The 26,954-nt window shown below is 35.5% G+C and overlaps 1 protein-coding gene across 1 annotated transcript in view; it reads right to left on the reverse strand.

Moving 5' to 3' along the window:
- The window catches only part of LOC307195133 (uncharacterized protein), a 60,322-nt gene extending 42,755 nt beyond the window's left edge, over positions 1-17,567 (reverse strand). The window contains exons 1-2 of the mRNA XM_079938950.1: positions 17,465-17,567; positions 3,849-3,978 (exon numbers count right to left, since the gene is read on the reverse strand). The gene's annotated coding sequence lies outside the window, so the exon portion shown is untranslated. The remainder of the gene's footprint in view (positions 1-3,848; positions 3,979-17,464) is intronic.
- Between the last annotated feature and the right edge of the window lie 9,387 nt (positions 17,568-26,954).

Here is a 26,954-nt window from a genome sequence, read left to right on the forward strand (position 1 = left end):
GTATGCTAACACATATATATGGAATCTAAAAAAAAAAAAAAATGGTTCTGAAGAACCTAGGGGCAGGACAGGAATAAAGACGCAGACTCAGAGAATGGACTTGAGGACACGGGGTGGGGGGGGGGAAGGGTAAGCTGGGACGAAGTGAGAGTGGCATGGACATATATACACTACCAAATGTAAAATAGATAGCTAGTGGGAAGCAGCCATGTAGCACAGGGAGATCAGCTTGGTGCTTTGTGTCTACCTAGGGGGGTGGGATAGAGGGGGTGGGATAGAGAGGGTGGGAGGGAGATGCAAGAGGGAGAGGATATGGGGATATATGTATACGTACAGTTGATTCACTTTGTTACACAGCAGAAACTAACACACCATTGTAAAGCAATTATACTCCAATAAAGATGTTAAAAGAAGTTATTGTTATCTGCGCATTTTCTCTTAGCTTATTTGTTTCTGTTGTTTTTGCTCAATTTGACAAAAATTAGATCATTTTTTCAAAAAACTTTGCTACTTTTAAAATTTTATTCTTTTTTGCCTCATTGTTTACTTCTATCTTTATATCTTTTTTCCTGTTTATCTTTCTTGAATTTATATATGAATGATTATGTCAATAATTTTCAATCTTTCAAAAAATTTCATTTTAAATACCTGCATTTAAGGTTGTAAATTTTCCTCTAAACTGCTGATTAGATTCATCCTGAAGTTTTAATATCTCATATTTTCATTGCTGTTTAGTTTTACGTATGTCTCATTTTTTTGACTCCTGAATTTCTTATAAAGATGATTTTTAATTTTTAAATATATGGAATTATTTTACTTTTAGGTTTCTCACTCTCTTTAACGCATTTCTAATTTTACCATTAAGCTCAGAGATGGAGGTACAATTCACATTGTATTCTACGTACTGTATTCTGTAAAATCAAATATCCATTTTTAAAAGAATGCAATTTTTTTGTTGCAGTTATTTTTATCTATTATCAGAGTTATCACCAATAAAGAGATTTATGAATAAATCTATCAACACATACAGTTTGTATTCTCATAGCCTCAAATGTGAGCACATCTAAACCATGCTGCTTATATTGCATATTTTTTACCCAAAATAACTAGATCTGCAGACAAATGATTTAAAAAATATAAAACAGCCTGTGAGCATATTTTGAAAGCAGGTATTAGATTAAATTTTCTAACATTTGTTTTAAAGTGAAAACAAAATAAAGCATTTGCTATCCACAGATAGCAAAGAGCCAAAAATAGCGCTATTTCAAATTGCTATTAGTATATTTCCATTTATTTCCTCAAATCATCATATTCAAGTACTTAATAAAAACAGGTCTTTAATAAGTATTGAGTATAAAGAAATTTTAAAATATTTCTATTACTAATATGTACAACCAATGAGGATATTAAAAAGTGAACTTAATTTTAGGTTCTTATGAGAAAAATAAGTACAATATAAAAACGGAAAATTTAGAATTTTCACATTGACATACTATCCTCGTACAAGTTGACTAAAAGTCTAACATCTTTAGAACTTTATTTTTCTTTTTATAAAATAGGATTAAACTCACCTTTATCGAAGTAGATGTAGGAATAAAGTACATTGGTTAAAAAAATCACTATTGATGAATGCTGCTAAAATGTAAACCTAATGAGTTTTTTTTTTTTTTTTACTATTTTTATTTTATTTTTTGGCCATGCCACGTGACATGTGGGATATTAGTTCCCTGTCCAGGGATTCAACCTGTGCTCCCTGCAGTGGAAGCATGGAGTCTTAACCACTGGACTACCAGGGAAGTCCTAAACCTAATGAGTTTTAATAATTTATGTTTTTAATTCAAGTTTCTTGTTTAAGAGAGTATAATATGATTTCACAAAATTATAGTGGAAAATATATATTTCTCCAGAAATCTTTATACCATTTCAAGCATATTTTTTAAAGGGATTCCTTCAGGTTTTATATTCATGAGAAAAACTTTGTAAGGGACAAAAACTTTTCTCACAATATGATACTGACATGTTAATTTAGCAGAAAAACAAAATAAAACACATTAAATATGTAAAATGCATATAGAAACTCAAATTTCATTTGAGCTCAATCTGCAAAACCCATTCATACAATGTCACTTTTGGATTTTATTTCATTATAAAGTGGTAAATGAGACCTGGTAGAGCATTTACTTCGGCACACCTTGGTTTCCCTAGCACTCTGTTGTATGTGTTGAGTTTTGCAAATGTCCCTATTGTCCATTTCATCAGTGCCTCCAGCTGAACTCTTTTCTATCATATTGCCTATTGTAATTCCCAGCTCTACATAGATCGCTGGTTGCTTAGCTTGTAATCTGTTTGCTTAACTACCAGAAAATCACCTGAACCACCATTTATTCCCAAACTCTCTGTGATATTATCAAAGGTAGTTATTACTCCTGGTAGTTGTCTCCTTTTCTAAATTATCCTCATTGATATCTTTGTTTTGGGCAAGAAATAATTTGTGACCCCATTCAATATTCCATCTTAAAACAATCCACCTGTATTTATTTTTGTAACTCTGTTACTATTTGCCCAGAGGTAAATGAGTATCTTTCCTTCTTTTATGCACAACCCACCCAGTGCTTATATTGTGGTGCTCAAAGGGCAATGCCGAGGACCCAGGCACTCTTCTAGTTTGCAGGAAGCAAAGCTCCTCTGCCGAAAGCAGTAGAAACTCTGGAGATACAGAATGATTATGAGTACTGACATCACAGTCCTACCATATCTTTGTCTCTACTTTGAAACTTTAATGTCTCCAAATCTACATTTGTAAAATGAAGATAATATATTCTTATACGAGAGCAGCATTTAGTCAGCAAAACAGTAACCACTCTAGATATTCCAGGTAGAATGGGCTTTACTTTAGTAAATGATGTACTTACAAAGTGCTCCATATTCTCGTCAGTATACTGGTATTACCAGTATTTTTTTTTAGCCGCAGCCATTCTAATAAGTATGTAGTAGTATCTTCAATTTGTTTCTCATGAAAAATCCCCACACATCTTATAGCATATTCTCACTACAACTTTAAATTACAGTGTCTTACAAAGATGGTTTATTGGGCTTCCCTGGTGGCACAGTGGTTGAGAGTCCGCCTGCTGATGCAGGGGACACAGGTTCGTGCCCCGGTCCGGGAAGATCCCACATGCCGCGGAGCGGCTGGGCCCGTGAGCCATGGCCGCTGAGCCTGCGAGTCCGGAGCCTGTGCTCCGCAACGGGAGAGGCCACAACAGTGAGAGGCCCGTATAGCGGTAAAAAAAAAAAAAAAAAGATGGTTTCTTTTTCTCCATATATTTAAGCTATGTATAAACTCAAAATTAACCCCTATTTTTGCAATCGAAACAAGAAGATAGTGTAAGAACACTGTAGATATCTCAAAGCATGGAGATGATTTTATTGTTCTTTAGGAAATAACTAAAATTTACTCCTACAAGGTTTTCTTGGAATCACATTCACTTTGAGGTTTAATATAAATGACACACTTTGCTTTTAGAAAGAACTAACAAACACCAACTATCTTCTAATTTTACAATGACTTGTCACCATGGATTTAAATTCAAAGCAAAGAAATTTAAATATTCAAAATTAGAACAAATTTGTTTTCCTTTATGTATTTATAAAGACATGTAACATTTTGTATTGATAACCTTACAGATGAGTGTGTAATTTAATGATAGTAAATAGTTCTAAGGTCTCTTTCTTTGTTTCCCAAAGCACCTCTTAAAAAGAGTAATTCAGAACCAAGAAGATAAATTAAAATTAGGTGATAGATGCATTGAGAAAATCATAGAACTTAATAATTTAATCAAAATATTTACCAAGACTCATTCTGCGAAGGAGTTAGATGGACTGGAAACTCATATTGGCTGCAAACAGTTATTGATGCTAAATGCTGGTGAAGTCCTCATCTGGTAAATCTTCACATGTGTAAAGTGATAAAGCTGTGTTCTGAAAGAGATGAAGTGAAGGGCAATCAATACTCATTCCTTTGTTGTGGATTTTGAGAGAAATCCAGAAATAATAGAGCATGTGGTGCTAAAATCCTCAACTGCTTTTTAGTCAATGAAGAGGGTCAAATTACGAATTAATTTGAACAGAGATTCAGTCAGCGTGTTTTAATATGTTTATTAAGAGGAAATATAAATAGATTCAGAGGCACGTAGACATATTTCATATGTTAATGAACCTAGTATTGAAAGAATTACTACTGTTGGGACTCAAGTATCTCTGGAGATAAGAAGAGACATTTTAAATATCACTGGGCTAGTTACAGTGTCAAGATACTGAAGAAAAAGAAAAAAAAACTCTCAATTTTTAAAAATAAATTTATTTATTCGTTTGTTTATTTATTTTTGGCTGCATTGGGTCTTCGTTGCTGCACGCGGGCTTTCTCTAGTTGCGTTGAGCGGGGGCTACTCTTCGTTGTGGTACGCGAGCTTCTCACTGTGGTGGCTTCTCTTGTTGCAGAGCACAAGCTCTAGGCACGCAGGCTTCAGTAGTTGTGGCACATGAGCTCAGTAGTAGTGGCTTGCAGCCTCTAGAGCGCAGACTCAGTAGTTGTGATGCACGGACTTAGTTGCTCCACAGCATGTGGGATCTTCCTGGACCAGGGCTCGAACCCATGTCCCCTGCATTGGCAGGTGGATCCTTAACCCCTGCACCACCAGGGAAGTCCCAAACCCTCTCAGTTTAAAGGCTCTCCCTCACCTTTACAATCTCAGTTCTTCCCTTTAGATGTCAACAGAAAGAAATTCTGAAAAAAAATGAGGCAATAAGAGTTGAGGCCTGCATTGGATTCTGATTATCAGGAAGACATTTGATGACAATGCAGAATGAGTGGTGTCTGTGTGGGTGGTGGTACCCATGCTGACTAAGAAAAAAGTCTTTGGAGCTTCAGCACTCCCTATATGTGTGGCCCAGATGGGACAATATAATATCACATCACCAAAACCCTCAGGTTCTCCATGTGAGATGAAAGTATCTAAATTATAGAGCTGAGATGAGAATGAAATGAGAGAATTGATATAATTTTCTAGTGTATAGTAAGTGCTCAAGTAATATTAGCAGTTTCTATATTGACATTTATTATTCCTGCAGATGAAAGACAGTCTGCCAGGCTGGATATTTTCCAGTTCCTGTTCCTTTTATTTCTATACTGACAGGTTTATTGTAGGATTCAAACAAATATATATATATGTGTGTATATATATATATATACACACAACCTGGTGAGCATATGTTATGTCAGCATACCTATACCCAGCATACTAAGCTGGTGCAAATTATGATGCAAAATATGATCAAGAGAAGCTAAAATCAGTAACTACTGTCACTTGAATGTTCTGTTTGTATTGATTTTGTTTTGGCTTTGGCAAACTCATTACATCTGAACCTAAAACTCTTGAAGTTTGAGATTAGGGTTTATCTTCCATATTGCTGTTTCAATTTAGTTTTTCTTCAATTTTCTTTCTCTTTAAGAATCTGTCAAATATCAACTCTCCAAGTGTTCTCTGGTGTCAGCACCTGATCTGAGGTACAAGAGATATTAAATTTGTCCATTAAATCATCAAATATGCAATATACCTAAAATATTCTTATTTTATATAGAAAATGGACATTCAACAGGTAGAGAGAAATGTAATGTGAAAATATGTTCACAATGGTCATGTATCAGACTTTTTGTCAACTCATAGACCCTTCTATAAAACATTAGTCCACTCTATTACATTGGCAAGTATAGTATTCCACATACAAATCAAGCATGATTTCTTGATGGAAAGATATTTCAGTTCTCAGAGTTCACTTTTAGATAAATAAATTATAGGAGACTGTATATGTGGTTGCCAAGATGTGGGGGGAGGGAAGGATTAGGAGTTTGGGATTAGCAGAGGCAAACTATTATATATAGGATGGATAAACAACAAGGTCCTACTGTAGAGCACAGGGAACTGTATTCAGTATCCTGTGATAACCCATAAAGGAAAAGAACATGAAAAAGAATATAACAAAAAAAAAAGCCATAGGAGATTAGACTAAAACTACAAGGACCTATGAGGCATGCTGTTTAACCTGTTTCTGTTTAAAATAACCTTCAGTTAATACTCTTAACTTATTATCATTAAAATTAACCACATTTTAGGAGCATTTGGCAATATGTTTACATTTGTTAAAATACATTTAACAACAATGAAACTAGGAAATCATTGTTTCAAGATGGCTTAGTCACCACATTTTTCATAATTATTTCATATCTCATTTTTCTCTTCATGGTTCTGGAGCACCTGAAAGCAGATTCTGTTGCTTCCTTTGTATTTTAGTGCCTCTTCTCACAAAATGCTTGACTTGTACTTCACACTGACATTCATCATCACCAGTTGCTATATGTAAGCCATTAAAGGTGATGTTTTTGACAGTAAATGATGGCTTTGTGGCTTAAAACTAAGTGATGCCTGAATCTTACTGTGCCAATTGCCTTTAACCATCACTCTACCTCCCTTTCAGCCCCCACCTTCAATGCAAATCTAAAGGAGCTGTTTACAAAGAAGAGTTGCTGAATAGGAATCAAAGTACCACTTTCAAAAGCTACTCAATTTTGGAAACTTCTGTGCATACTTCTAGGTTGGGGGTGTGGACTGTTCCTGGATAATACTCAAGGAAGTGTTTCTATTTACTCAGATTTAAATCTTGGACCCATCAGGCTCTGCTTTACTTGTGGGGAGAAAGAGAAATATAGATGACTAATATGCATAGAAATTTCTTGAAAAACCACCTCCCTGGAAGAGGGTGGGCTAGAAGTGAAATAAGAGAGTTACAATTCATGGTTCTTGCTGATGGCAGACCTTACATAGCTCTGCTCACTGCATGGATAAAGAATGAGCAACAGTGGACAATACTTGGGCACTGCCCCTTAAGCACAGTAATCCCACTACTTAACTTCATAGTTACATCAGTATTTGACATTCTGCTCAATCAAACTGGAAATGTGTTTTCTCTTGAAAGTGATTTAAGAAGGAAAACATGGAACTTCCCGGAGTCACAAGGGCAAGAAGCCTCTTTCTTTGTGAATTTTATCAGGACTATTATCACTGTTTCTGAGTTAAGGGTAATTTCTTCCTTACCTCCATATATTTTATAATTATTTGAAAGAAGCCAGTTTTTTTCCTCAAGAGAAATTACATAACTAATTAAATTTTTAAAAGGCCATATACTGCAACCCAAACTCTTAGTGTGTTTGGTATTTTTCAAATGGATAACAGGGCCTGGCCTGGCCCAAACAGTTCTGAAACTTCTGAATCATTCTGAAGGGCAAAATGGCATCAGGAAGATATAAGCCTTTGTTGTACAGGAATTTTGTGGCCGACTTACGTGTTTCCTGTTATATAATAACTCATCATAATGGAACAGTAAAATAGTGTTAAGCTTTCTAATATGATCATATATGATTCATGTTAATTTAGTCTCAAACTCCTCAAGTATAATATATTACTAATATTCAAATATTCCCACCAACATTCTGACAAAAAGTTCAGATTTGAAAGTATAGCTGTCCCAATTGAGGAAGGTGCTAAGAAGGACCCACTTTTGTGGATCCTGCATGGCTATATGATTAAAATCCTATTCATTCCATGAGTTCTTACATATGCAGTTGACACCAAATGTTATTCTGCCATTTGACTCATCGGTACATCATAAGCCAAAACTTAAAATGGCCATAGAGTGGATGAAGGACTCAGAGAACTGAAAATAGAGCCTTGGAGACTGATTGAAACAAGGAGAAGAAAATTACTTTTTGCTGAACAAAGTATTAAAGAAAGAGAGCAATAATATAGTAACTGTTAGTAAAAGGAATGAAGGTCCTTTACCTTTGGTAATTGGAAAACTAAGAATGTGTAGACAAAACTTGAGAACAGACTAAGCAAGTCGTGGTTGCCCCATGATGTGAGGAGTTTCAGAAATCTTGGAAAGTAAAGTATAAGCAGCAGCAACATAGGGCTAGGGGCAGAGAAGGAGAGAGAATGTATGTCAGGTGAGATGAAACAAAGTTTTCTCATCTATATCCATGAATTGATGGGTGCCGAATGTGGGAGAGGGAGTGAGCTACAACTGTAGTGCAAAGTAGCCAAGTTGTGTCTTTGAGGGCATAGAAGTTCATGCATGCAATGAAGTTCTAGGAAAATCAAAATTGTCTATACCTTGAACAGAGAAGGAAGGGTACAAGAGCTCCTGGATGTAAATTCTAGCATCTGAAAGTTTATCAGTGGTTAAGGATGAAGTTAGTACATTTTAAAAACTGAGGTCACTGATGAATTCCAGAAATATATAGACCATACTTATACCTATAATGATGGACTTAGTATATTTCTTCCCATTAAAATTTTTAACATGACTCTGGGTTAAGCAAGTAATCAATCAATCAATAGTACAGAAAGAAGTTTAGATAAGTTATTTTCATGTATGAGAACATAAATATTAGAAAAAATATTGATAGTATAAAAAACAAGATTGGATTAATCATTAAAAATAGATTTAGTCATAAGTACTGTTGAAAGTGATGTATTTTTCTTTGACAGCATTTACTCTGACAATTGCTTGACGTATACTAATGGCTGTTCATGTATTGATATATGTATACATACCATTTAGAATGAAATCTTGCCTTGGAGAAAGAACAATAAAATATACAACAAACTTAGGTTAATAGTTTTATGGAAAAAAGTTATGCTATAAATGTTGTAAAGATAGATCTTACAAATAAAATCTTGCAGATTGGATTCCCTCAACTGAGACCAAACTGTTGATAGTCATTTATATTTGAAACTTGAATGTTAATAAATGCCTAAAGTTCATACTGTTAGAGAAGGCCATATGTTATTATTAAGAACAAGATTGATCTGCAATTACACTACTGTATTGAATTTAGTACATGACTACAAATCCTTTTTTCTCTCCCATTTTTAATATGCTTTATGAAGAATAAAGAAAACTGAATGCATTAATAAAGGAGGTAAAATAATCTTGTTCTCTCAACACTAGTCTTTTAAAATTGTTTGAGAAATGACTTGAGTCCCTCGATTAAATCTCTAATATTAAATATCTTATGACCTTCTTGAAATTTAAAACATAGATTGAAAATTCTTTATAGGAATTAAAGATTACTTTAATGATTTTCTCCCAAACTCTCCATGTCATAAATCTGGCTATTTAAAATACAAAATCTACAGTGTATTTAATAATTTATACTTTTGCTATTTCCCTAATGCATAGCTTAATGCCTTTTTAATTCCTTCTTTAGGTTTTTGGGTTCTTTATGCAGAACTATCATTAATGAAGACAATTTCTTTTTAAAAGCTCTTCACTTACTTTATGAATCCAGGATAAAACACAAATAAATTCTATTGTTCATTTAAGTGTCAGGACAATATCTTTGGTTGGTGTAACATATGTTATAGAACAGGATGAGAATTAAGTAATGAGTATGTGGGAAAATCAGAGCCCTCTGGTTATCGTTCCAGTACATGGAGAAAGGACAAATAAAATAGGGAGAGAGAGAGAGAAAAAAAAACTGATGATATCATTTGAGTAGCCAGATAGAGTTTTGTCTGAGGCTAGTGCTACTCCTAGACTCTTCAGTTCTGGAAACCAATGAGTTTCTCCTTTTACTTCAGTCAGTTTGAGTTGATTTTTCAATGACTTACATCTAAAAGTGTCCTAATGTATGTGCTTAAAACATTTAAGCCCTTCACATGACAGGCACTTTGTGAAGCACTGAGAGCCAAATATGAACAATGGAGAATCAGTTCTCTAGAACAATGGCTCTTAAGGACACTGTCCCAAGTGTCCAGGTATTTTGTGATAAGTTGGAACTAATTTATTACTGAGAGTAGTTAAATTTTTTATTCGTACAAGAATTTTTAATACATTAGTGTTATTTCAAGGATATTTCTATGTAACATTTTCCCTCTTTTCTTCTAAGAAAAAGTGACTCCAATTAAAAATTATAAAATAGTATTCCTCTGCACCATATGCACCAACTCTGCAGAATACGAACACTCAGGATTCTCCCAATAGTTCTGGGAGTTCCCAGGTGATGCTCTCTCACAAGCAATATCACACATTCTCTAACCCAGGACTTCTTGCTGGGCCATGGTAACCACTGACTTGTGTCTAAGTCATGACAGTGGGATCAATAAAGCATAGATCACTGCACTAAATGCCCAGTGCTGCTGCTAATCATGATAAATGTATGCTCAGAGGCTCTTTGGTCAGCCATTACCAAGACATGAATATCCACTTAACTGTAGTTTCTTCTCCATTCCAAATGGAGGAGATGATCTTGGGATGATCTATGCTTCCATACCTATTCCCAGGATTACATATCAGGACTTCTTTATGCTTCTAATGTGTTACAAACGTTTGTGAGGATTTGATGGAGTAGCAGGAATTCTCCTTCATTGCTGGTGAGAATTCAAAATGGTACAGCTATTCTGGAAGGCAGTTTGGTTGTTTCTTAGAAATCTAGACATACTCTTTACCATATGATCCAATAATTGCACTCCTTGGTATTCAACCAAATGAATTGAAAACTTATGCCTACACAAAAATCTGCATACAGATGTTTATAGCAGTTTTATTCATAATTAGCAAAACTTGGAAAGAACGAAGATTTCCTTCAGTAACTGGATGGATAAACTGTGGTACATTCAGACAATGGGATATTATTTAATGCTAAAAACAAAAGTGCTAATGAACTATGAAAATACATGGAAGAGCTTTAAATGCACATTACTAAGTGAAAGAAGCCAATCTAAAAAGGCTACATACTGTATAATTCCAACTATATGGCATTCTAGAAAATGCAAAACTAAGGAGATGATGAAAAGGTCAGTACTGGTAGAGGGTTGGGGAGGTTGGGATTGATTGGCAGAGCAAAGAGGACATTATGGGACAGTGAAAATTTTCTGTATGTAATTACAATAATGGATATATGTCATTATGCATTTGCCCAAAGCCATAGAAGGTACAACACCAAAAGTAAACCCTAAGATAAACTATGAACTTTGGGTGATAATGATGTGTCAAATATAAGTTCATCAGTTGTGACAAATGTACCACTCTCGTGAGTGATATTGATAATGAGGGAGGCTATGCGTGTGATGGTGAAAATTCGTTGATAATGAGGGAGGCTATGCGTGTGATGGTGAAAATTCTGTGGAACACAATGTGCCAATATCTAACAAAATTGCACGTACATTTGCACTTTGATCCAGAAATCCTACTTCTAAGGCTCTACCTTGTATATATATATATCCGCAAATACAAAATAATGAATACACTAGGTTATTCATTGCACCATCATTTGAATTAGCAAATTTCAAATAAAAACCAAATACCGGGATAGGGAGGCTGGGAGGGAGAAGCAAGAGGGAGGGGATATGGGGATATATGTGTACGTATAGCTGATCCACTTTGTGATACAGCAGAAACTAACACACCATTGTAAAGCGATTATATTCCAATAAAGATGTTAAAAAAAAAACAACTAAATACCCATTCATAGAAGATATATTCATATAGAACAGCCACACAATGGAGCACTATTCAGTCATATAATAAAAAGGTAATTAACTTTGAAATTAACTTTGAATTAACTCAGATACATCAAGAGTTTATATAGTATGAAACCCTTTGTATAAGAAAATATATATACATGTATATCCTCTTATATATGCATATATAATTGTAATATGTAATATATTACACACATAGAGAAAGGATAAACAGTAAATAATGCAAATGGTTAATTTGAAGGTGGGTATAAAGAAAACGGAAAGGATGACGGGATGGAGATAAGGATTCACAGATGAACAGCAACTAATAAATGTGGAAGGAATGACAGAAAAATAAACATCTTCAACCTCTAATGTAAAAATTAAGTCAGACAAGCATTATCAATAGATGCTGAAACCACTGTGTGAAAAGTTGTTGGAAACAAGGATATTTCTACCTCTTCAAGATATAACACAAGAGATTACTTATTAATTATTAACACAAATAAATGGCTCTTTACAAATGAATGGTTTGGTGGCCAAACTTTGTATCATCAATGATAGGACAACCTGATACAATGTTCTTATTATTGTGAAACAGTAAGAAACATATAATAACACCTCTGTACTATTCTTGCCAAAATTATTAATCTAAATCTATTCATGTGGAAACAATAAGAAAAAACAAGAATGTGATGCATTCTAACAGATCAAAGGCCTGGATTTATCAAAAAAATTCAATATTATGAGAAATTTAAAAGATAGAGGGACAGTTCAACATTGAAAGAAACTAAAGAGATCAAAAAAGAACAAATATAATTCGCCAACTGCAATTGGATCCTGGAGTTTTACCAAAAAGATTCTTAAAAATTTTAAGAACAATTAAGACATGAATATGGACAGCATATTAAATTGTATCTTTAAAATAGCATTAATTTTTTAGATATGACATTGATATAGTGGTTATATGAAAGAATGCTTTTATTCTTAAGAGATCCATGCCAATATATTCATTAGAGAAATTATAGAATGTATAAATTACTTTCAAATGGTTCAGGAAATGAAAAAAAATATGTCCATGTATTTAGAAAAGAAAAAATTTTGAAGAAAATATTAATGTGTAAATCTAGCTATGTAATGGCTGCATACGTACCTGTTGTAAAATTCCTCCAATTTTTCTATAGGTTTATTTTTGTCAAAGATAGAAATAAGATGCAAAACTTCTTACTGGAATTTCTAATTTGAAAAGATGCCTTTTTTTTTAAATTAAAATATAAAATAGAGATAATTTATCTGGTGAATCAATATATCCAAAGAAGATTTTTCTAATACAATCCTAATATGTATACTTCTCCACCCCCCACCCCTCAGCCCGCCATTTGCTGAAATCCCTGCAGAAGACATAGTTGCAAAGTTGACATTTAAATTAAGGGACATCACAAAAATTAAACAATTTATGAAACATTTTCTTAATGGTTTTACTCGAATATAGACGTTAGCAGAAAGCCTGTTTGCAAGATACTCATCTCCAAATGCCTCAACCTCCCTCAGGAGTTCTGCATCATTCAGGGATTGGAGTTGTAAGAGAAACAAAAACAAAGGTCAAAGATCAGGCATAACTGGATTCTGAAGGGTCATATGACATCATCAGAACTTGGTCTTGCCCTCTCCATCTCTTAGTTTTGCCTTGTATTGGTGGAGTTGTCAGGCCGGCTGTCCACTTCTGCTGACCAGGTTTATGCCAGCAGCTTGAGTCTGGCTCCTTCCCACCCTCTTGCAACTCCAATAGCTGGAGATAGTTTCCTCTTTCCTCTGATTATTCTCTCTTGGATCAGATACTAATCCTGAAGAAATCCTTGTGGCCAGGGACATGAGACTGATTTCCTGGGCTCACATTGCCCAAATCTAAAAGAGCACAGACATCATAGCACCTGGGCTACCGAAACTGAAAAAAAGAGAATGCTCCCCACCCCCAAGTTAGAATTTTTTAACATGAACAGTGAGAATGAGAGCCGAGCAGGCAAAACCAACAGCTGTCAACTACAAGTGCCATGGCCATTTCTGACCACCGGAACTGCACACTTTATTTTCTTCACACTTTGTGACTTCCAATAAGCTACATGAATAATATCTGGAGATTTAAATTTTCTCTTCTAATCAGTGTTCTCCCATATATTTTTATTTTTATAGAATGAACTATCTTTGACTACAATTTTCTTGATTTCACACTCATCTTTATTGAGCTGAACATATGTAATATTTGTTCGTTATAAATTATTAATCTTTTCTGTATTAATTTGTTTCTCATTATTTTTTGTACTATTCAATTTCTAGTCATATTTCTACAGAGTTAAATTAATATTAAGGGTGAGATACTAATCTCTAAGGCAAAGAGATTCTGATTCAAGGATGATACATTTTTAATACAGAACAAAGTTGTCACAGTAATACATTAATTTTCTGGAGCATAAGGTGACTTTTACTCTAGAAGCAGCATATATTCATCACTTTTGCCCTTCATTAGTGAGATAAAATCATTCTTGATGGGCATGAAAGAGCACCATGTTATAAACTATCATATTTCTTTTCATATAAAATGAACAGAAAATATAAAAATCATCTTGTAAATATGAGTTTTATACTCTCCTTATTAGGGTTCAAAATACCCATGTACTTAACAATTCATTATGTTTTTCAATGATTCATATATACTAACTACTGATCCATTGGATCCTTCTGAATTTTTTCTTTTATAGAATTATATCAAGCAACTTTTTCTCCATCAAGAGACAATCCTAAAATCTCAAAGGCTGACAACACTATTTAGTTCTCACATATGTTACACAAATGCTGAGGGTTGGCTTCACTTGGCTGGGTTTTGCTGGAATTGGTGGGCTGCCACTAGGTCTTTCTGTGTTTGGCTTTGCTCCACATGACCAGGACCCAGGCTGAAAAATCAGCCACTACTACAATGTACTGCTGTAATGGCAGAATGCAGAAGTTCAAGGTGATTGACAGAAACCTGCAATACTTCTAACGACTTCTGATAAGATGAGGCATCTGTTATATCTGTTCAAATCCGATTGGTCAAGACAAGTCACATGGCAAAGCCCAACATCATTGGGGCATGGAATTATACTTCTCCCATGAGTGGGGGCAGGTGTAAGTAAGTGGGTGGTGAATATTTGGAGACTAATAATACTATCTACCACAGAAGGTAACCAAGAAGCTGACTTATTTTACTATACTTGTTAGTAGATAGGCAACTATTCATCCACCTACTAATTTATACACACATTGTTTGAATGTCATTCAGATTTACCTTCATCTATTTGTGAACACTGTGAGATGTATAAGCATGTTTGTAGTTGCAAGTGTTCAAAAAACTGCTATCTGTGAGAATCTTAAAAAAATGATAGCAACCTGGCACATTTATATACCACAGGAGTAATGAACAAATGTATTTATTTGTAAACATTTCACCTTCAAGTTCCTGCCCTTCAGCCGTACAAACATGATTTGAAGACTTTAAACATACAGCAATTTAATCACAAATATCTTCCAGCTGCTGGCCAGTAATGACATTTCTTATTGTCTCTCTTTTTCTTTTTCTTCTCTCAAGGAAAAGAGAGTATAAGAAAAACTGCCAGATGTCACAAGTTGCAACCCTGATAAACACGGTGCAGTCTCAAAAACAGGTGGAGGTGTCTGAGGCTCACTGCATGCCGTGATTCTGCTCTTTCTCTGGTGTGATTCACTAGAGGTGATTATCGTGGAACCCAGATGCTGGCTCTGCAGCTGCCGCCCAGAGCTGCACCCTCTCTCTGTGTCCTCTACTTTGTACAATGAGTTTGAAAACATTCAGGCCCTGCTGGGCATGTGTTTTTGTTTTCATTTTTTATGATTAGTCAGTAGTGAAGTGAAATGGGCTCTGAAGATAATAAATCAAATTTAACAAGGAAGCAAAGACAATTTTTTCCTGAGGCAATGCTAGCATTTTGTGTAAGTACAACACAGGAGAGCTTGGTAACTATGTAAGATGCAAGTTGAGGCAAATTCCAAGAGATTGAACTGACTTTAATGATAACGGCATTCTAGGATGTAAGCCTAAAAGATAGATCTTCTTGAGAGCAAGAATTTTAGCTACATCTAGTCCACCTAAGATCTATTCTACCACATGAAGTAGGTGTTTTGGAGTCAGATGATTTACATGTGAGAATGGAGAAAAGCAGTAAGAGTAAATTAAATAGTAGTAGACCAGAAATTCCAAGTAGTCAACCAATATTATAATTGGAGGAATCAAGGAAAGATGTTATTGACTCAGAGATGAGACAGAATATTGAATTTTTAATATTACAACCTGTTTCAAGCACCCAACTTTAACAAGTGCTAGGTAGACTAGATGCCCAGGGGAAGTTTAAGGATGAACACAAGGCACAATTCAGTAGATTTACTTCCCTGCATAACACGTGGAATGTGGCACACACAAGGAGGGGGATTAGATTTGTTAAGGGAATTAGCAATTATTTGCTACTTACATATATTTTTTTAAAGTGGATGACAGGATAGCAGATTAGAGGAAAGGAGAGAAAATCAGCTTACAATCTCAAAGTAACTAACACTCTGATTCAGGAGCTAAGACATATACCCAAGAGACAGTAGCGTCCCATAGGAACCAAGTACTTCTGCACAAATATCAATATAAGTTTCTTATTAAGGGCAAGGATCATGTCTTTCTTATGAATATTATGGCTCTAGCACTAGTCTTTATTAGGTAACTAACGAATATTCATTGAATAAACACAAAGTAGGCTAAATTAGAGTAAAATTCTTATTGGCCAATACTTCAAGGAGTAATGAGCATGATTTGGCAGAAAAGAATGGGAGAGAAATCCATGTGGGAGAAATTGTTAGAAAATAAAAGGCAAATTACATATAGCATTTAAATTTGCAAATTCTAAAAAATATAGACTGAATTTCTGACTTTAAATTCAAGACCATAGGGAAAAGGAAGTACCATAAGTTTATTTAAGTGACTAAAGAGGAATAAATGCTACCTCAGGAAAAGTGTTCTTGGAACCAGATGTAGCCTGAGTTGTAATAGGAATAACAGAAGGCAGAAAAACTACTTGAAGACTCATAAATATTCCAGCATTAGTTGAAGACGGGCTAGTGTAGGTCATGGGAAAGGAATACAATGATCAGACATAGTCTGTGAGAACTGATTTACATGTGAAAATTGAGAAAAACAATGAAAATAGACAGTAGTAGACACCCCAAGCAGTCCATCAATATTATAATTGGAAGAAATGCGGAAAGATGTGTTATTGACTGAAGAGATGGTTAGGAGAAGACAGCACACTGAATTTTTAATATTACAACTTGTTGCAAGCATACGGATTTAATGAATGCTATAGTTTTGTCATATTTGTTTACACTCCTCTCTTTTAAACAAATAAAACAATACAGATGCCTTTGAACTTCTTTATCCCATTAATTTCTCCCCATGATCAAAGGCAGGCATTAAATTTGATTCATGTTTACAGTCTATGTTTTTATACTTTTTCTTAAATCTGTGTGATTCCATAAAGTATGGATTATGGTATTTAAAATTTATCTAAATACTTCATTTTGCAGCTTGCTTTTTTACAGTCAGTATCTTTGGTTACCTATGTAGATACTTGTAATACAGGCATATGTTGGCAATGTTGCAGGTTCAGTTCTAGACCACCACAATAAAGTGAATCACAAGAATTTTTTGATTTCCCAGGGCATATAAAAATTGTTTACACTATACTGTAGTCTGTTAAGTATTCAATAGCATAATGTCTAAAAACACAATGTACATCCCTTAATCAAAAAATAATTTATTGCTAAAAAGTGCTTACCATCATCTGAGCCTTCAGGAAGTTGTAATATTTTTGCTGGTGGAGGGTCTTGCCTCAGTGTTGGTGGCTGCTCACTGATCAGGCTAGTGGTTGCTGAAGGCTGAGGCACTATGGAAATTTCTTAAAATAAGATAACAATGAAGTCAGCCACACCAATTGACTCTTCCTTTCCCGAATGATTTCTCTGTAGCATACAATGCTATTTGATAGCATTTTACCCACTAGAGCTTCTTTCAAAATTGGAGTCAATCCTTCCAAATGCTGCCACTGCTTTATCAGCTAAGTTTATGTAATATTCTAAATATTTGTTGTCATTTTAATAATCTTCACAGTATCTTCACCACGAGTAGTTTCCTTCTCAAGAAACCACTTTCTTTGCTCATCCATAAGAAGCAACTCCTTGTCCAGTAGTTCCATCATGAGATTGCAGCAATTTAGTCACATCTTCAGGCTCCACTTCTAATTCTAGTTTGTTTCCTATTTCCACCGTATCTGCAGTTACTTCCTCCACTGAAGTCTTAAGTCCCTCAAAGTGATCTATGGGGGTTGGAATCAACTTCTTCCGAATCTCCTATTAATGTTGATATTTTGAACTCTTCCCATGTTCTTAACGGCATCTAGAATGGTGGATATTTTTCAGAAAGTTTTCAATTTACTTTGCCCAGATCCATCAAAGGAATCAATATCTATGGCAGTTGTAGAACTACGAAATGTATTTTTTAAATAATAAGACTTGAAAGTCAAAATGACTGTTTGATCCATGAGCTGCAGAATAGATGTTGTGTTAGCAGGCATTAGAACAACATGAGTCTTCTTGTACATCTCCATTGGCACTCTTGAGTGACCAGGTGCATTGTCAATGAGTGGTAATATACTGAAAGGAATCATTTTTTTTCTGAGCAGTAGAACTCAACAGTGAGCTTAACATATTCGGTAAACCATGTTGTAAACAGATGTGTTGTCATCCAGGCTTTGTTGTTCTATTTCTAGAACACAGGCAGAGTAGACTTAGCATAATTCTTAAGGGACCTACGATTTTTGCAATGCTAAATAAGCATTGGCTTCAACTTAAAGTCACCAGCTGCATTAGCTCCTAAGACAAGAGAATCTGCCTGTCCTTTGAAGCTTTGAAATCAGGCATTGATTTCTCCTCTCTAGCTATGAAAGTCCTAGATGACATCCTCTTCCAATAGAATCCTGCTTCATCTACCTTGAATATCTATTGTTTAGTGTAGTCACCTTCATGAATTATCTTAGCTAGATCTTCTGTGTAACTTGCTGCAGGCAGCAGCTTCTACATTGGCACTTGCTGCTTCACCTTGCACTTTTATGTGATGGAGATGACTTTTTTCCTTAAATCTCAGGAATCAACCTCTGCTAGATTCAAACTTTTCTTCTGCAACTTCCTCACCTCTTTCAGTTTTCAGAGAATGGAAGAGAGTTAGAGTCTTGCTCTGGGTTAGGCTTTGGCTTAACAGAATGTTGTGGCTGATTTGATCTATCCAGACCACTAAAACTTTCTTCCTATTGGCAATAAGGCTGTTTGGCTTTCTTATCATTCGTGTGTTCCCTGGGGTAGTACTTCTAATTTCCTTCAAGAACTTTTCCTTTGCATTCACAATGTAGCTGTTTGGGGCAAGAAGCCTAGCTTTCTGCCTATCTTCACTTTCCATATGCCTTACTCACTAAGCTTAATCATTTCTAACTTTTGATTTAAAGTGAGAGATGTGAGACTCTTCCTTTCGTATGAACACTTAGAGACTGTTGTAGGGTTATTAATGGTCCTAATTTCAATATTTTTGTGTCTTGGGGAATAGGGAGGGCCGAGGAGAGGGAGAGAAACAGAGTTATGGCTAGTTCGTGGAGCAGTTAGAACACAGACAACATTTATCAATTAAATTAATTGCCTTATATGGGGGCAGTCCTTGGTGCCCCAAAACAAATTAACAATAGTAACATCAAAGACTGCTGATCACAGATCACCATAGCAAGTAAATGGTAATTTAAAAGTTTAAAATATTGTGAGAATTATGAAAATGTGACAGAGACACGAAGTGAGCCAATGCTGTTGGAAAAATGGTACTGATAGACTTGCTTGGTGCAGGGTTGCCACAAACCTTCAATATGTAAAAAATGCAGTGTCTGAGAAATGTAATAAAGGTATATCTGTACAAGTTTCACTCACTCTGCTTCATCCTCTGTCATTGATTTATTGACTTTGTTTACGGTATCTTTGGCCATACAGAAAGTTTCAACTGTAATGTCTAATTTATCAGTCTGTTCTTGTAGGGTTTGTACTTTGTGTGTCTTGTCTAAGAGATTCATCCTTGGCTTGAAGTAATAGTGCTCTTCTTTATTGTTTGTTTATTGTATTTGTTGTTTCAAATTTACTTCTAAAATGTGGGACTTAGAAATTAATTTATAGTATGTTGTGTGAGTTAGGGATATAATTTTCTGCTTTTCAATATGGATAATCCAATTATCCATTTACTAAACAGTCAATATTTTCTCCACTTACTTTTAATGTCACCTCTATCATACAGAAAGTTGTCTTATATCTGTAGGTGATATTTTCTTTCTGATGTATTTGTTATCCTTGCACTAACACCGCAATTATTTCCATTTTTATAACATCATTAGTATTGGTGAGATCACCACTTGTAAGTATCTACCAAAATCTTGCTGGGAATTTGATTGGATTATGTTGAATTTATGGACTGATTTTGGGAGATATGACACTTTTATGGTATCGTCTTCCCATTCATGAAAAATATCTCTCAGTTTATTTAGTTCTGACTTATAGTCATCACAAATTTTTTATAATATCCTACATAAAATTCTCCTATTATATTTAGCTACATTTATATACAGATTATAACTTTAGTTGCTATTTTTAACAGGATCACTTTAAAATTTCAATTTCTATTTGACTTTTACAGGTGAACAGAAACACTGTTGATTTTTTTGTATTCCTTTCTTATACATATCAAACCATAAAACTCCCTGAGGGGTTCTAATATTTTGCATTTGTTGTTTTTGATTGTCTATGTAAGCAGTCTAGTCATTATGAAAATGTGTAACTTTTAATAAGAATTATGACTTAGACTTTTTATTTACTTATTGCATTGGCTAGAACTGTCCACTCTATTTAGCCACCAACCATATATGGCTATTTAAATATGTCAGTTAAATTTAAATAAAATTAACTACTCAGTTCCTCAATTGCTATAGAGATATTTCAAGTGTTCCATAGCCACATGTGGCTACTGGCTACCATATTGTACAACACAGAAATAGAACATTTCCATCATCACAGGAAGTTTAGTGGGCAGTCCCAGGCTAGAACCTTCAGTGTAATAAGGAATAGCACATACAAGATTCCTCACTATATTAATTTCATATTGCTGTATAATTATCACAAACTTTGTGGCTTAAAACAGCACAAATTTATTATCTCACAGTTTCTGCAGGTCAGATACCTGAGCACAGAGCACAGTGTGATGGGATTCTCTAATCAGTGTCTTACTAGGCTGATATCAAGTTGTGGACCAGGGGTGCATTTCTCACCAAGATAGTGACATCTTCCAAGCTGACTGGTTCTGGCAGCATTAATTCCTTTGCGATTGTAGGAATGAGGGCCCCAGTTTCCTACCAGCTATTGCCCACGACTACTTTCAGCTACCCGAAGCCACGTGCAGTTCCTTGCCATGTGGCCCCCATGGGCAGTTTACAACATGGATGTCTGATACAGTAGTATTGTATAGTATGAGTTAACCACGACGTGCTTATACATTCTCCTCTGTGGGTTGTTTACAGCTTGTTCACAACTGTGAACATTCTTATATTAGTCTTTTAAACATATATTTTTATCTAGCTTGGATAAATATGTAGAAATGGAATGTTTAGGTCACAAGGGTATGGATGTTTAATTTCCTTAAGCTTATCAACGGCCAGTTTTTCAAGGTAATGGTACCATTTTATATTCTCATCAGGATTGTATAAAGAAATAATTCCTTTTTAAATCCTTTAAGATTGTTCTATTATTCGTATTGCTTCAAGAATAAATTTTCCTAGTTGTTCAATTTGGGACTACCTTTTATTGCATATATTACACTTATTTTTCTTCTTGTACTTTAAAACTTTAATTTTTATCTCATTTGAGTGGTAGTTATCCCCTCCTCATCGAGCAGTTTTGTAGCCCCTACCTAGCCTCCTGGAGGCCTCATTTTTGAAACAGTTTTTATTGTGACTCTCAGCCCCTGAGAGTCATATACTAATTGAAATGTATCTGGTGTATTTACCAGCTTTGCTAAAGTCTATTTGCGCAACTCTCTCTGCTTTCTTCAGGTTCTTCAGGTAGAAGTTCAAACTTTAGACTGGGCAAGAATTTCGACTCTTTTCAGCATCCTTTCCCTGGAGGGCTAGAAGGACAGAAGCCATTGATTCCACCTTCAGTCTGGCTCTGGTCCCCTGACATGTGTGGCCTATTTTCCATTTTATTTAATCAGAAGGAAAAAAAACTCCAGGCCACCTTTTCCTGGGTTCATTTCCAAGAGTCCAGTAAGCACACAGAGTTAGCTGTCAGTCACTGTTCTTTTTATGTTCATTGTATTTCATGTTAATACATTGTCCTTGGAGATGTATAGCTTGCTCTCATACACAGCTATGCCTTTTAAATGTAATTAAACATTTCTATCATTGCTGTTTGTTTGGAGTTGCAAGTAGTTGATTAACGTTTGAAGTCTCAGAATCATCTTGACTGGAATGTCTGTGAAGTTTTTAACTTTAGCTATCGAAATTAATATAATTATGTTCATGATGATTGAAAATGTATATAAGGGAAATACATAATCAACCAAAAACTTCTCATACAAATTTACCTATGTTTACCTGGAAAATTTATTTCCTTATCTTTGTTCTTACTTATGACTCTTTGCATCACTTACACAGAATCATAAATGGAGAACATTGATAAGATAGATATTTTGAAAAAAAAAGATAGATATTTTGTTTTGATTTATTTTTATTAACCAATTTAATGGAATGAAGACTCAGAGTGTGAAATACGTTTTCAATTATTGTTTTCTTATAGCAGTGACGTAATTGCACTTATCCCTTTATATTCGCTTTCCAAAGACCCCTTATAGCCAATAATAAATACTTTCATAACAGCTAGCTATGATTATGATATACAGCCTGTATAGAGGTTAAACCAATGATTTTGATGAAACAGCTATACATTAATCATCTTGTCACAGAGAACCATGATTAATAAATTGCCGTAAATGGTTTACCCTGATGGTTTCTTAAAATGAAACAGTTATATGAGGTAACAACTGAAATGAATGTTTAAAAGTCCAGAGAGAAAATTGGTTTACATTTGCTATACAAATATTTCAATACAATCCACTTAAGTTTTATTGATTTCTTGCAACATTGATATCGTGGGAAAGCCCTTCTAGGTACTATTATCCATTTCAAGAAGGTGAAGGTGAACAAGATTTCAATGGACTGAGAGAACTAGAATTCATTACCTTCATAGCTATTACTACTAGAGACTTCATAACATAAAGTCTAATGGAATACTTTTGAGAAACAAAAAGTCTGGGTGAACAAATAAAGATAAAGAAAGGGGGAAAAGACTGTCCAATTCAGTAAATATTTCCAGCCCTACTGGAAAGTTGAGATGCTGGCTAAACCACTTAAAAATTTCATTTGAGTTTTTTGAAAATATTTGGAGACCAAAATCAAAAATTTTTACTAGAGTCACAGTCTAGTTTAGTAGAAAGGAATATAGTAGAAATAGATGGATTAAATGCTCTACAATTGAAATAATAAAAATTATTTAAGACCTGGAAAATATTAAAGGTAATGAGTAAATGACAAAAATTCTAGTGGAGAATGCATGGCAGAGATATTAGTCCTCACTAGACACGTGTGAGCACAAGCTTCAGGTATAGCAACTACAGCTTTGGCTCAGGAGTACGTTGCTGATGATTCCCCAAATGATGCAAAAGTACAAATTATGGATAACCTACTGGGAGGTGCCTTTATAACTAGCTGGAGCAGAGATCAAAGCAGGATGTTGGGAATTCGGAGAAATCAAGTGTAACACTCTGTTAGTGGGTAGTACTCATGAGAGAAGGTGCGTCCTGTGTTCCTGTGTCCCATGGTCAATTCAATATTGGCCTGCATCAGAGACACAAAGCTTAAAGTAGAAAAAGAATTAAGAAGCTGATGTTATAAGGGAGTGTCAAGTAAGACTTCAAAATAATAGATGCCCTGAGGGCAAAATTCTAGTTTCTTTGGAAGATGGGTATGTTTCAAATAACACTTAATGAGAGATGATTATACATTAGCAGCCCTTTTTTTTGTCTTCTCAAATGGTAGGCAGAGTAGGGGCTCCACAAATAGATTCATGTCCTAATCTCCAAAATCTCAGAATACATTACTTTATATGGCAGATGGACTTTTCAGATGAGACTAAGTTAAGCGTCTTCAAATGGGAAAATTTTCCTGGATGTATCTGGGTGGGCCCAATATAAGACCCTTACAGGGATCCTTATAAGAGGGAGGCAGGAGAGTCAGACTCAAGAGAAAAATGTTAGAAAAGCAGATGTTGAAGTGATGCAGTCAAGTCAAGCAATGCAGTGGCCTCTTAAAGCTGAAAAAGGCAAGGAACAGGTTCTCTCCTAGGGCTTCCAAAGGAATACAGTCCTGCTGACTCGCTGTAGAATTTTGTTTTGTTTTGTTTTTGTTTTTTGTTTGTTTGTTTGTTTGTTTTGCGGTACGCGGGCCTCTCACTGTTGTGGCCTCTCCCCTTGTGGAGCACAGGCTCCGACGCGCAGGCCCAGCGGCCATGGCTCACGGGCCCAGCCGCTCCACGGCATGTGGGATCTTCCCGGACCGGGGCACGAACCCGCGTCCCCTGCATCGGCAGGCGGACTCTCAACCACTGCGCCACCAGGGAAGCCCTCGCTGTAGAATCTGACCTCCAGAACGATAAGAGAAAAATTTGTTGTTTTAAGACATGAAATTTTTGGTAATTTGTTACAGCAACAATAGGAAACTAGCATAAATATGTAGCCATACTTTCCCCAATTGATTTGATCTCACAGATCAAATATTCTACAAACCTAGGACAAATTGATCAGTCTTGTGATGAGGCTGAAAGCCACATTTTGTCTGTCCACCTTTCTTTCTTCATATTCTGCTTTCATCTTAACCAGAGTCTGGGAACTTTATCTTTCCTGTGATAATTTCTCTGGGAGCTAAGATTAACTTTTTCTAATTTTACTATTTGCAGACCAGCTTTATGATAGTATTACATGCTCTATGAAGAAGTAAAATACATGAGATTCTCTGGAGAGATTGATTGGTTGCATCTACCCTTGCTCTACACAGAGAATCTGAATGAGACCCCTATCCAAGACTAAGAACTAGAAGTTGGTTAGAAACAAACTGAGCTCTTACCCTCCTTTAGGTTTTAATAATGTTAGGCTTTTAATATCTTGAACTTTGACAATAATAAAGTGATTACATTTTTGGATTTTAATTTCTGCCTTGATATTTGGTTATGAGAAGGGCATTACCATTTTCAACTTTGGATCATTTTATGAAACATCAGTTCAATGTCAAGGTAACTGATGTTATAAAAAGATCTCTATAAAAAATACAGAGAACTATCTTGGACCATGCATTAGTCTGCTCGAGCTGCCATAGAAAAATTCTATGTACTTAGTGGATTAAACAACAGAAATTTATTTTTTAACAGTTTGGAGGCTGGAAGCACAAGATCAGAGTGCCAGCATGATGAGGTTCTAGAAAGGGCTCTCTTCCTGGCTTATAGATGACCATGTTCTCATCATGTCCTCACATGGCACAGAGAGCACGTGAGCAAGCTCTCTGCTGTCTCTTCTTATAAAGGAACTAATACCACATCATGACAATCCCACTCTCATGACACCAACTAAGTACCTCCCAAAGCCTTATCTCCAAATACCATCAGTTTTAGGGTTAGAGCTTCAACATATAAATTTTCAGGGGATACAAATATTCAAACCATATGGTCCATAACAAACCATATGGTGGGGCACTATTTGAATATGAACTTAGAATAAGGATGAATTTTCAATTTGAGGTACAGTGGGAACATGTATTTACTTTAATTAATACATTTGCCTTAACAATATCAAAGCCTTTTGTGTCAAAAATCTGAACTGTTCAATAATGGGTGCTAGAAAATGCATAAAAGATCAGTGGGTGATATTTGGTGTGAGGGCTACTGAAAGTGGAAACAGGATGTCCACGTAAGAGGGCAAAGAGCTTGTCAGGATTATGAGAAAAGTCCTTATTTTTCATTTCTCATGTTTCCCTTTGTGAGGAAGAATTGTGTCTTCACTCCCAGAAGGAAAAGCAGGAAAAAATTTTTTAAAAGTCTAGCCTGGGGCTTCCCTGGTGGCGCAGTGGTTGAGAGTCCGCCTGCTGATGCAGGGGACACAGGTTCGTGCCCCGGTCCAGGAAGATCCCACATGCCGCGGAGCGGCTGGGCCCGTGAGCCATGGCTGCTAAGCCTGCGCGTCTGGAGCCTGTGCTCCGCAAGGGAGAGGCCACAACAGTGAGAGGCCCACGTAACGCAAAAAAAAAAAAAAAAAAAAAAAAAAGTCTAGCCTTTTCTTATCCAAACCTACTGCTCAGATGCTAAGTGAGATTGGGAGAAGGAACTGGATGCCTGCTCATGAGTCTTATCTGAGATCTCTCTTGTTAAAGTAGCTTATCCTCAGAAATTATGCTTTTTCTGCTTATGTGTGATACATTTATTAAGGTACTTTTGGAGGCATATTATTCTGGTAATTTAAGGATTATGAAAGCCTAGTTTTGGCTATAGATCCAAGCCATATTTTCCAGTTCAGCTTTATCAATAATAACTCATTATCTCAGTTTATCTGTGTCTTAGTCCAATCAGGCTGCTACAACAAAAATACCATAGACTGGGTGGCTTAAACAACAAACATTTGTTTTTCACAGTTCTGGAGGCTGGGAAGTCCAAGATCAAAGTGCAGGCAGATTTGGTGTCTGGTGCAAGCCTGCATCCTGGTTCACAGATTATCATCTTCTTGTTATGTTTTCACATGATAAAAGGAGTGAGAGAGCTCTGTGGGGTCTTTTTTATAAGGGGACTAATCCCATTCCTGGAGGTTCCACACTCATGACCTAACTATCTCCCCAAGACCCCAGCTCCTAATACTATCACATTGGGGCTTAGGATTTCCACGTGTGAGTTTTGAAGGGACACATTCAATTCATAACGATCTGGTTCTTTTGCCGCTTTTTCAGTTTGTCTAGAAATTATATTGGAGAGAAAAGAATGAATAGTTATCACTCCTAAAACTCGGTTCCTAAAATTTGTAAATCAACAGGTTCTGCTCTAAAGAGAAGAATGTTTTATAATTACACAAATAAAAGCACCAGCCTAATTTTTGCTGAACTG

The sequence above is a fragment of the Stenella coeruleoalba genome (assembly GCF_951394435.1).
Source record: "Stenella coeruleoalba genome assembly, chromosome: 12".
Taxonomy (NCBI): domain Eukaryota; kingdom Metazoa; phylum Chordata; class Mammalia; order Artiodactyla; family Delphinidae; genus Stenella; species Stenella coeruleoalba.